General features: G+C 35.6%; 1 pseudogene; it reads left to right on the forward strand.

Annotated features, from left to right (window-relative positions):
• The first annotated feature begins 5,394 nt into the window (after window positions 1-5,394).
• On the forward strand, window positions 5,395-10,828 carry LOC108471798 (eukaryotic translation initiation factor 3 subunit A-like; annotated as a pseudogene).
• The last annotated feature ends 576 nt before the right edge of the window (window positions 10,829-11,404 follow it).

Consider the following 11,404-nt stretch of genomic DNA (forward strand, 5'->3'; position numbering starts at 1 on the left):
TGTATCAATTACCATCACTTCCTCGTATTTCAGACAAATACGTGTAACAATTCATAAATATGCAATTCATTAACTCTTCCTACCAATTACGATTTAAATTGCCAAATCACTTATTGAGCCCAATTTCAATGTTCACTAAAATTTATCATATAAATTTTGATGTACGTATTCATCAATAAATTCCATGTACAAATATCATCATCTTATATTTCCACATACATTTGCTTTCCACATTTATGAATTCAAATAGCATATACAATACATACCAATGTATTTCAAGTATGCGTTTTCATGATATTTCATTTCGAACTCAGATTATTTCATACTAGAAGTTTTCTCATTAACTCATTTGGAGTACCAATTCATACGGATAATACACTCAAGGCGTAGAAATATATAATCACAAATGAATTCATCCATCAACCAAGTTTTATGCTCATGTCTCATCAACTCGTATTTCCTTATGTCACATAATTCCATGTAATACTTACCAAACTTCTTCAAATTAGTGAACATCTTACGAATTGAGTACTTCATTTTTTCGATGCTATAGTTCAACTATGGTCTTACACATCTTTACATAATGATGCCATAGCCCACTATGGTCTTACACGTAATCACATATCTCATCGATGTCATATCCCGATATGGTCTTATCTGATAGCAATATCACACCGATGCCATATCCCGATATGGTCTTATCTGAAATCACTTGTCACTTGTCACTTGTCACTTGTAGCCAAAGCTACCACTATTCATCGATCGTAGTTGGTGCTACCATTTTCATCGATCGTGGCCGAGCTACCACTTTTCATCGATCGTAGCCGGCTACCACTTTTCATCGATTAGGTAGCGAAGCTACCACTTTTCACCGATCGTAGTGAAACTACCACTTTTCATCGATCGTAGTGAAGCTACCACTTTTCATTGTCATTTGCCATTGATCAAATAAGTGTAGCCAAGCTATCACTTATCACTTTCACTTGTCCTTAATCGATAAGTGTAGCCGAAGTTATTACTTATCACTTTCATTTGTCCTTGATCAGATAAGTGTAGCCGAAGCTATCACTTATCACTTGTTTCCATGGTCCAACCATGGTCTTTTCCTTCAATTTATCTTGTCACTGAACTGAAATGCTCAATTTGATCATTTATTCAATTTTCATGCTTTTACATTATTCACGATTTTATCATCAATACATATGAAATAACTCATCATAAAATTCATAAAATTAACAAATAATCACTAAAATTTAGCCATATAAACTCACAAGTTCAATTTTTGTATTATAACGATAATCATAATTTCATAATAAATATTCCAAATAAAACATTATATCATTTCTAATCCAACACTCATCGATTATAACTGGGCATGTGATCAATTTATACACGAGTCATTCATATATATGTATATTTTTCCTCCTCCTCCTCTCCATCCACATCCTTAGTATAAACAACACACTTGTAAGTACATTATCCATAATTTTCATTATCTACTTATGTGAATATTCAAGCTATCCATCTGTGTCATAGTCACTAAATTATTTTCATCTTGAGCTATAGAACTCCAAATTAAGATCCGTTAATTTTTTCTGAAACTAGACTCATATACCTTCTTACCATAAAAATTTCATAATTTTTGGTTGGGCCAATTAATACAGTTTATTCATTTAAGTCTCCCCTGTTCTGCTGTCTGACAGTTCCGACCCTTCTTCACTAAAAATTAATTATCTTCTTGTACAGGATTCGAATAATGTCCTCGTTTGTTTCTCTTGAAAATAGACTCATTCAGGATTCTAAACATATAAATTTAAGCCCATAATTATTTTTATCCAATTTTTTATGATTTTCCAAAGTCAGAATAGGGGAACTCGAAATCATTCTGACCTTGTCTCACAAAAGTTATTGTATCTGATGATTTACAATTTCATTGCTTACATAATTTCTTTTATAAGAAACTACACTCAATAAGCTTTAATTTCATATTTTATTCATCCTCTAATTCGATTTCTATAATTTTTAGTGATTTTTCAAAGTTAGACTACTGCTGCTGTCTAAAACAGTTTTAGTGCAAAATGTTTATTTCCATTTTGCCCCAAATTTCACAATTCATACAATTCAGTCCTTGCTCAATTAACCCCTCAATTAAGATAATTTTCTCAATTAACACTTTTCTAGACATTATAAGTTATTTCATAATTTTGAAATTCAGAATTTCCATATGAAACTTTAACTTCAACCTCTTTTACAGTTAGGTCCCAAACATTCACTTTCTATTCAATTCTTTCAATAAAATCAGCATATAAATAATTTAAAGCTCTAATTCCATGCCAAATCATCATATACTTCCAGCACATATTCATAACAACTTTCAATTTCTTTCATAGAATCAAAACTAATGAATTCAACAAGTGGACCTAGTTGTAAAAGTCACAAAAACATAAAAATTTCAAGGAGAAAGCAAGAATTAAACTTACATGAAGCTAGAGTATGAAAATCAGCTTGAACCCTCCTCCATGGCTGTTTTTCAGCTGATGAATATGAAGAGAAATGAAGAGAATTCTAGATATTCCAATTTAGTCCCATTTTTATTTAGCCAATTTTGGCAATTTTCCAATTTTGCCCTTATTTCATCCATTTCCTGATTTTTCTCAGCTATTGCCGCCCAAAATATCACCTTTAGGACTATTTTCACTTTAGGTCCTTCCTCATTTGACAATTGAGCTATTTAATCCTTCTAGCAACTTTTACACCCTTTTCAATTTAGTCCTTTTTATTTAATTAACCACCCAAATGTAAAAATTTTCTGACTAAATTTTAACACTACCTCACCAACACTCCATAAATATTTCTAAAAATATTTATGGCTCGATTTATGAAGTTGAGGTCTCGATACCTCATTCTCGACCCAATTTACCTAATTAATTCTTTTAAATCACCAAATTCACTAATTCAAAAATGCTTTTATATTCACATTTGACTCATAGGTATTAATTTATTAAATTTTTAACTCACCCGTCGGATTTAGTGATCTCAAATCTCTATTCCCGATACCACTGAAAATTAGGCTGTTACAGAAAATCAATGTACAAATAAGCAAATACATTAGTTATCAACAAAACTCGGCTTCATTAAAAAAAATCGAACTTCGAATTAATCAAATTGAGTTATTGCAATTATTCGATTTTTTTGAGTCAACTCAAATAAATAATTCGAGTTTCAAGTTTCGAGTTTGAGTCAAGTTGAATTTTACAATTCAAATAACTCTAATAATTCGAATAACGAATTGGTGTAAATACTTCATTGGTCATTGTCAATTTTGAAAATGAGTAAATTGGTATTTCTCTCAACAAAATTTACAAAAAAAAATTAAAATATTTATAAAATTCTAGAATTTATATTTTTAAAAATATAAAAATTTAAAAAAATCTAAAGAATATATATATAAAATAAAAATTTCTCAAATAATAATTTTAGACCTAAATAAGTTAATTAATGATTCAAATTTATCATATTAAAGTATCTTGTTTTACTTTGAAAAAGTTTTCAAATATATAATGTTTCAAATTTATGTGCTATAACATAGAATTAGTTATTGGTTAAACTCCTACCGAAGGCAATAGTGGGGAATTTTTCACAATGGGCAAAAGTCTGACGGAGTAATGCCGCATGCAGGTAGAAGGCCCACGAGTGGTGAATTTCTTTTCCTGGAGAAGAAGCAATGACGATATCTAGGGAATAAGCATCGGCTAAATTTGTGCCAGCAACCGTGGTAATACAGAGGACGCAAGTTTTATCCGGAATGATTGGCGTAAAGCGTTTGTAGGTGGCTTTTTAAGTTCACCGTCAAATCCCAGAGCTCAACCCTAAATAGGCAGTGGAAACTACCAAGCTAGAGTACGGTAGGGGAAAAGGGAATTTCCGATGGAGCGATGAAATATGTAGAGATCGAAAAGAGCACCAACGGCGAAAGCACTCTATTGGGTCGACACTGACACTGAGAAACGAAAGCTAGGAGAGCGAATAGGATCAGATAGCCCAATAGTTCCTAGCCGTAAACGATGGATACTAGGCGTTGTGCATACCGACCCGTGTAGTGCTGTAGATAACGCATTAAGTGTCCCGCCTGGGGAGTACATTAGCAAGAATGAAACTCAAAGGAATTGAGAGGGGCCTATGCAAGCAGTGGAGCATGTAGTTTAATTCGATGCAAAGCGAAGAACCTTACCAGGGCTTGACATTCCGCGAATCCTCTTAAAAGAGAGGAGTGCCTTCGAAAATGCGAATACAGGTGGTGCATGGCTGTCATCAGCTTGTGTCATAAGGTGTTGGGTTAAGTCTCGCAACGAGTGCAACCCTCGTGTTTAGTTGCCATTGTTGAGTTTGGAACCCTGAGCAGACTACCGGTGATAAGCCAGAGGAAGGTGAGGATGATGTCAAGTCATCATGCCCTTTATGCCTTAGGCGACACTCTTGCTACAATGGACGGGACAAAGGGTTGTAATCCCGTGAGGATAAGCTAACTCCAAATCCCCATCCTCAGTTCAGATTGCAGGCTGCAACTCGTCTGTATGAAGCTAAAATCGCTAGTAATCGCTAGTTAGACATATGGTGGTGAATTCATTCCCAGGCCTTATACACACTACTTATCACACTATGGGATTTGGCCATGCCCGAAGTTGTTATCTTAACCGCAAGGGGAGAGATACCAAAGGCAGGGCTAGTGATTGGAGTGAAGTCGTAACAAGGTAGCTGTATTGGAAGGTGTGACTGGATTACCTTCTTTCAGGGAGAGCTAATGTTTGTTGGGTATTTTGGTTTGACATTGCTTCACACCCAAAAAGAAACGAGCTACGTCTGAATTAAACTTGGAGATGGAAGCCTTCTTTCATTTCTCGACGGTAAAGTAAAACCAAGCCCATGAGCTTATTATCTTAGATCGAATAAATTGATAGAATCCCTTTTTACGCCCTCAGGTCCCTCCCATGTGGCGACATAGGGGCATAAAAAGGAAAGAGAGTGATAGGGTTTCTCTCGCTTTTAGCATAGTAGAGGCCCGCACAATGGGTTATTAGCTCAGTGGTAGAGCGCACACCTAATAATTACATTGTTGTGCCTGGGCTGTGAGGGCTCTCAGCTACATGGATAGTTCAATGTGCTCATCAGCGCACATTAGCATGGCGTACTTCTCGTGTTCAAATCGGAGTTTGAAACTGAAGTTCTCATCAGGATGATAGATGAGGCGATTCAAGTGAGTTCCAATGTAGATATAAGTTTCCATTCACTTGTGTGATCTGGGCGGTCTGAGGGAACCACCACGACTCTCTCTTCTCGATAATCCATACATTCCTTGTCAAGGTATAAACACCTATTTATATGAACACCTATTTCCCGAGCACATGTTTAGCTTCGGCCTCAAACTATTTTCAAATCAAGTTAAATAATAAAATAAAACTCCTCAACATAATCAATTCAAAATCTTTTTACTTGATTAAGCATAATCCATTCGAAATCTTTTTACATGATTCGATGGAGAGCGAAATTCTAAGGCATCTCCCAATTTTAAATATAATAAACAACAATAAAACTACTACAGAATAATAAACTAATTGTCATGAAATTCGAACTCAATCCGAGCTTGATTTGGGCTTAACCCAGACGAAATCGGTGCTTGAAGATAACTAGGGTTTTAAGCTTTCCAAGTTATTGGTAAAACTTCTGCGTTGTTTGTTCCAGGCGGTGTTAAGAATTTGATCGAAAACATGGCGAACTTTGCCAAACCAGAGAATGCCTTGAAGCGAGCAGAAGGTTAGAAATAAAAGTTTTTATTTTTTAGGCTTGGTTTTTTGTTTGTTGTTTTTGCTAATTGCTTTTTTGCTTTAAAATAATTGTCAGCTGTTAATGTGCATCTGGGTTGTGGAGGCATTGCCTTCAGTTTTGATAATTTATTTTCATGAAAGATGTGTTTGCACTGACTTTGTGATTTGATTGATGCAGAGTTGATTAATGTTGGGCAGAAGCAAGATGCTTTGCAGGCATTTCACAATCTAATAACTTCAAAGAGATACAGAGCTTAGCAAAAGCCACTCGAAAGGATAATGTTCAAATATGTAGAGTTGTGTGTTGACATGCGAAAGGGTCGGTTTGCCAAGGATGGTCTGATTCAATACCGAATTGTATTTCAGCAAGTAAATGTTTCTTCTTTGGAGGAGGTGATCAAGCACTTTATGCACCTCTCTACTGAGAAAGCTGAGCAGGCTCGTACTCAGGCACAAGCCCTAGAAGAAGCTCTTGATGTTGATGATCTCGTTTTTGGCGTCAAGATAGCTGGATCACTAGTTTCGTGTTTATCTAGTTCAGTTTAAGTACATGGCCCTTTACTGCTTTACCTTAAGGATTATTGGTGGTTTATCTGAATTTGTTCAGAAAGTCTTTCGCTGGTGGATGAGCTGAACAGTTAATTGATTTAGTATTAAGAACCAATGGTTTGTTGTTTTTTGTATTGGAACATATACGCTTTAAAGGATAAATTTTAAGGAATATGGGACTTAAGTTGTGATCAGGTGAATTGCGAAGGTCACCAGGTTGCTGGAAAAACGAGAATATGACTACAAAAATTGATCTTGGTATTGGCCAGCAGCCCTTTACGGTAGACATGTAGGCTTCATGCAGTACCAACAGTTGGTGCCAGTGCCAGTGCCGTACAGCTGGGCTGTAACTGGCATTTGTTCACAAGAGGGGCTAGCACGATTGAGGCCGTTTCTGGGTAGATCTTACATGCTTATGATTGTTGCTTGTGATTTCCATTGCAGGAAGCTTTTCGTTCTGTTGAAGATATCCACGGATTGATGTCCATTGTCAAGAAAACAACAAAGGCTTCCTTGATGGTGGTTTATTATGCCAAGTTGACTGAAATATTCTGGATTTCAGGCAGCCATGTTTATCATGGTTATGCATGGTTGAAGCTATTTACACTTCATAAAAGCTTCAATAAAAATCTAAGCCAGAAGGATTTGCAGTTGATAGCATCATCAGTTATTTTGGCTGCACTGTCAGTGCTCCCGTTGATCAAATACATGGTACATCACATTTGGAACTTGAAAATGAGAAAGAGCGCAATATTCGAATGGCAAATCTTATAGGATTTAATCTTGAAACTAAACTTGAGAACAGAGAAGTTGTATGTTCTATTTAATTTGACTTGCTCTGATTTTTTGTTTTCTTGATGTTATCTATTCTGACATGTTGCCTTTTTTACAGTTTTCAAGGTCATTACTTCTCACTGAACTGGTATGTTCAAATTTTGTGAGTTCTTTTTATATTTTTTCTTCTTTCCTGTTTTAAACTTTTACTGATTTGATTGCTTGTTTCTAATGAATTCTCAAAGTTTAAATAGTTCAAGAATCAAGAGGCCTTTTGAAAAAAAAAGAAAAAAGAAAAAAAAGGCATGAATGATGTTGTTAATTTCTAGTTGCTTATATGTGTTAAGAATGATGTTTTCTTAAACCCATTTTAGTATAATGGAAATCAGTCCCGCTAAGCCCTTAGTCACAAAATAGTTGTGGTTGACTAAAGGGCTTAGTTTCTCCATTCCAGTCAGCTAAGGCTATATAACCAATTGCTAAGTGGACCTAACTTTATTATAGGTGATTGTAGCCTGAAGAATCTGTCCTGTACCTGGATCTCTTTGAGGTCCATAATATTTCTATTCATGAAGTGACTTGGTCTTTCTTTTCTATCTTCTTTAACATGAACTAAGTCTACCCAGTTTTGCAAGTTAGGCTTGATTGAGTCTCTCTCTTGTATAATCTTATGGGATACTACAGGTGCACTGGCTCTATGTTTATGTATCTATAAACTTTTGATGTCCTCATCTTTCTGACCAAACTGTCTGTCTTATTCCTCTTCCGTTAGGTCTCCAAGGGTGTACTTAATTGTGCGACTCAAGAAGTGAAAGATCTTTACCATCTTTTAGAACATGATTTTCTTCCTGTGGATTCTGCGTCGAAGATACAGCCTCTGTTGCTGAAAATATCAAAACTTGGTGGGAAGTTGGCTTCAGCTTCATCTGTAACAGAAGTTCAACTCTCTAAATATGTTCCTGCCCTTGAAAAGCTTACCCTAAGGTTGCTTAAGCAGGTGTTTGTGCTTATTTTCATTGTTTATTTATTCCTGATTTTCTCAATGTCTCTTCCCTCTTCATCAGATGTCCCATGTTTACCAGACAATGAAAATTGACAGTATGTCTCAGATAATCCCCTTCTTTTAATTTTTTATGGTGGAGAAGATTTCTGTTGATGCTGTGAAACATAAGTTCATAGCCATGAAAGTTGACCGCGTGAAGGGTGTTGTGCTGTTTGGTAATATGGTAAGGACTGTAGGTTGTTTATTCTTATTTCTTTGTGGACACTGCTAAGTATTAATTTGCTTTCTTCATATTAAAACAAATCTGCATAGCATCTACTTTTCCTTATTTTGGTTTTTTCAGAGACTTGAATCTGACAAGCTTCATGACCACCTGACTCTTTTTGCTGAATCTTTGAATAAAGCAAGAGCCATGATATACCCCTCTACCAAGAAGGCATCAAAGCTGAGTGAGGTTTTACCAGGTCTGGAAGAGATTGTAGATAAGGAAGACAAAAGACTTCCTGCTCGGAAATCAATCATCTAGAAAAGGAAGAACAAGAACGTCAACTGGTATTGCTGTATAAGTGACTAGTTTTGTGGCTTGCGTGAAGTTTCATTATAAAAGTAGTGGAATTGAGTTCGTGTACTTGTGCCACTGCTTTTATTTATTTATTTATTTTTGATCAACTAGGAATGTGAGGAAGAGTCAAAGAGGCAGATGTTGCAGAAGAAGACTGAAGAAGCTGAGAAAAAGAGGCTTGCTGCTGTATTTGAGCAACAGCGAGCTGAAAGAATCCATAAGGAAATAGAGGAGCGGGAGCTTGAAGAGGCACAGGCGCTTCTACAGGAAACTGAAAAGCATTTGAAAAGAGGGAAAAGGAAGCCAATTTTAGAGGGGGTGAACAGCCATTTATTTTCATTAAGTTTCCGACTCCTATAAGCTGTTCTTTATTTTTATTTGAGTTCTGACTATGCATGTGTCCAGGAGAAATTAACAAAGCAAGCCTTGCTTGAGCAGGCGATGAGTCTGCAGCTAAAGGAGAGGCAGGAACAAGAGAAGAGACTACAGAAGGTTGCCAAAACAATGGACCATCTGGAAAGAGCAAAGAGAGAGGAAGCAGCACCTTTGATTGAAGCTGCTTTTCAACGATGACTGGTAGAAGAGAAGGTGCTTCATGAACGTGAACAACAGGTAAAATTTTAATTCCCTGTTTTGCAGTTGAAAGAAGTACTTTGTTTTGAGTGCTCCTCTTTCGAGGTCTTGTAACATATTGACCTTTCATGTTTTATAAACATATCAAATACTTTGATCTGTTATCTTAAGTCTGCCTCAACAGATGTTCTATCTTCATTTGCATTTCCATATCTTGAAAGGAAGGGAAGTGTTTATATGTTACAGTCTTTCTTTATGAGAGGTTTTTTTTTGTTTTGTATTTTTGCCATTGTCAACCTTTTTGATATAATCATTCATAATTCTGTTTTTCTATGTTGTAGCTGGAAGTTGAGTTGAGTAGGCAGCACCATGATGGGGACTTGAAAGAGAAGAGTAGGTTGGCACGCATGTTAGAAAACAAGGTCAGTACCAATTCAATTTCAGGATATGAGGCGTTATGCTCATGAGAGAGTTTCCCTTGCTCTCAGTCTCTTAGACAGTATCGGCTATTTAACATAGAAAATTTTGGTTTCTGCTTTTCCACAGATGATATTCCAGGAAAGAGTAATAAGTCGTCGGCAAGCTGAGTTTGACCAACAGAGATTAGAGAGAGAGGAGAGAATTAAGCAAATTATTCAGGCCCGGAAGCAGGAAAGGGATATCAAGACGAAGAAAATATTCTATGTGAGGTCTGAAGAGGAGAGAATAAGAGGAAGCACGCAAACGTGAAGGTATGTAATTTTATATACTCATTTGATTATTTTTTTTAATAATTACTTGACCCTGAAATGATATTCTAATTTTGAACTGCCTCAGATATTTTTTTCTCTGGACAATTGATTTAGTTGATTATCAAAATTTCCCTTTTGTCATAACCATCTTACCTTCTATTTTGGTTGCCTTTCCTTTTGAAAGGTTCCTTTGAATGGAAGGATATTTTGTAAGTTTTTGTCTACGGTTATGAAGCTATAAATTTATGCTTTCATCTGAACTTATTATTTATTGGCACTTCAAAATTTGCAGAGGCTGAGAGACGAAGGAAAGAAGAAGCTGAAGACAAAGCAAAAATGGATGAGATTGCTGAAAAGCAGAGGCAAAGAGAATGAGAATTGGCAGAGAAAGAGAGGCTGAGGCGAGAAGCTCTCTTGGGAAGGTCAACAGAGGGGCAACCTTCTGAGCCACTTGCTGGGTCCCGGATAACTGAGCCTGGGAATGCTGCTCCAGCTACTAGGAAATATGTCCCTAGGTTTCGGCAACAAAGAAAGGAAAGCTCTGGTCCACCTACATCTTCAGAACCTGATCTGCGGGCTGCTGGCAGCAGGGCCCCTCCACCACAATCTGATCGCTGGAGTAGTGGCAGTAGAGCGCTAGTGCAGGATTCTGATCGATTTGGCAGTACATATGTATGTAGAGAGTTGCTGAGAATGATTATTGAAAAATAAACTCCTCAACACATATCTGGATTTATCCGTAGAAAAGTTTAATTGAAGCACCTTAAAACAATACTATTTAGATTTATAATCAATCTTTTCCAACATAAAAGAAGTAGCAAATGCGAATCCTACAAAGGGTCGGCCCTCCAAATGTGAAATTACTGCACTTACCTATCTGCTTGTTAGGCTTTGCTTTACACCTAATAATTTGGATATAATATGACAATTTATTAAAATATTATTTGTTAAATTTTGTTTATAGAAATATATGATATTAGAAAGTAGCATAAAACAAATGCTTAAAAGTGAAACTTCTCAAAAATAATAGTAGAAAATCGTGATAAAATAAAATTGAAAATACCAAATTAAAAGTTACAAATTTAATTTGGGCTTTAAATATGAAGTGAGTCTTCGTTTATGATTTGATATGAAATTTCAACAAAAACATATTTAGTCTTGGGTTTTTCCCCAAAGTTTTATTTTTTCTTTTATAATTTTATGAACAATTTAAATTGTTTTATATTTTTTATTTTCTAAAATTTAAATTATTTTAAGAAATTCTTAAATATTTATAATTTATAACTTTTTTACATTTTATAAATTTAAAATTAATAATTAAAGGCTCTTTTACTGATATTCCGCTACACAGCTCTCTAGGGTTTGTTTGAACCAGGTTTTATTTTCTAGC

Source organism: Gossypium arboreum, chromosome 11 (assembly GCF_025698485.1).
Source record: "Gossypium arboreum isolate Shixiya-1 chromosome 11, ASM2569848v2, whole genome shotgun sequence".
Classification (NCBI taxonomy): Eukaryota; Viridiplantae; Streptophyta; class Magnoliopsida; order Malvales; family Malvaceae; genus Gossypium; species Gossypium arboreum.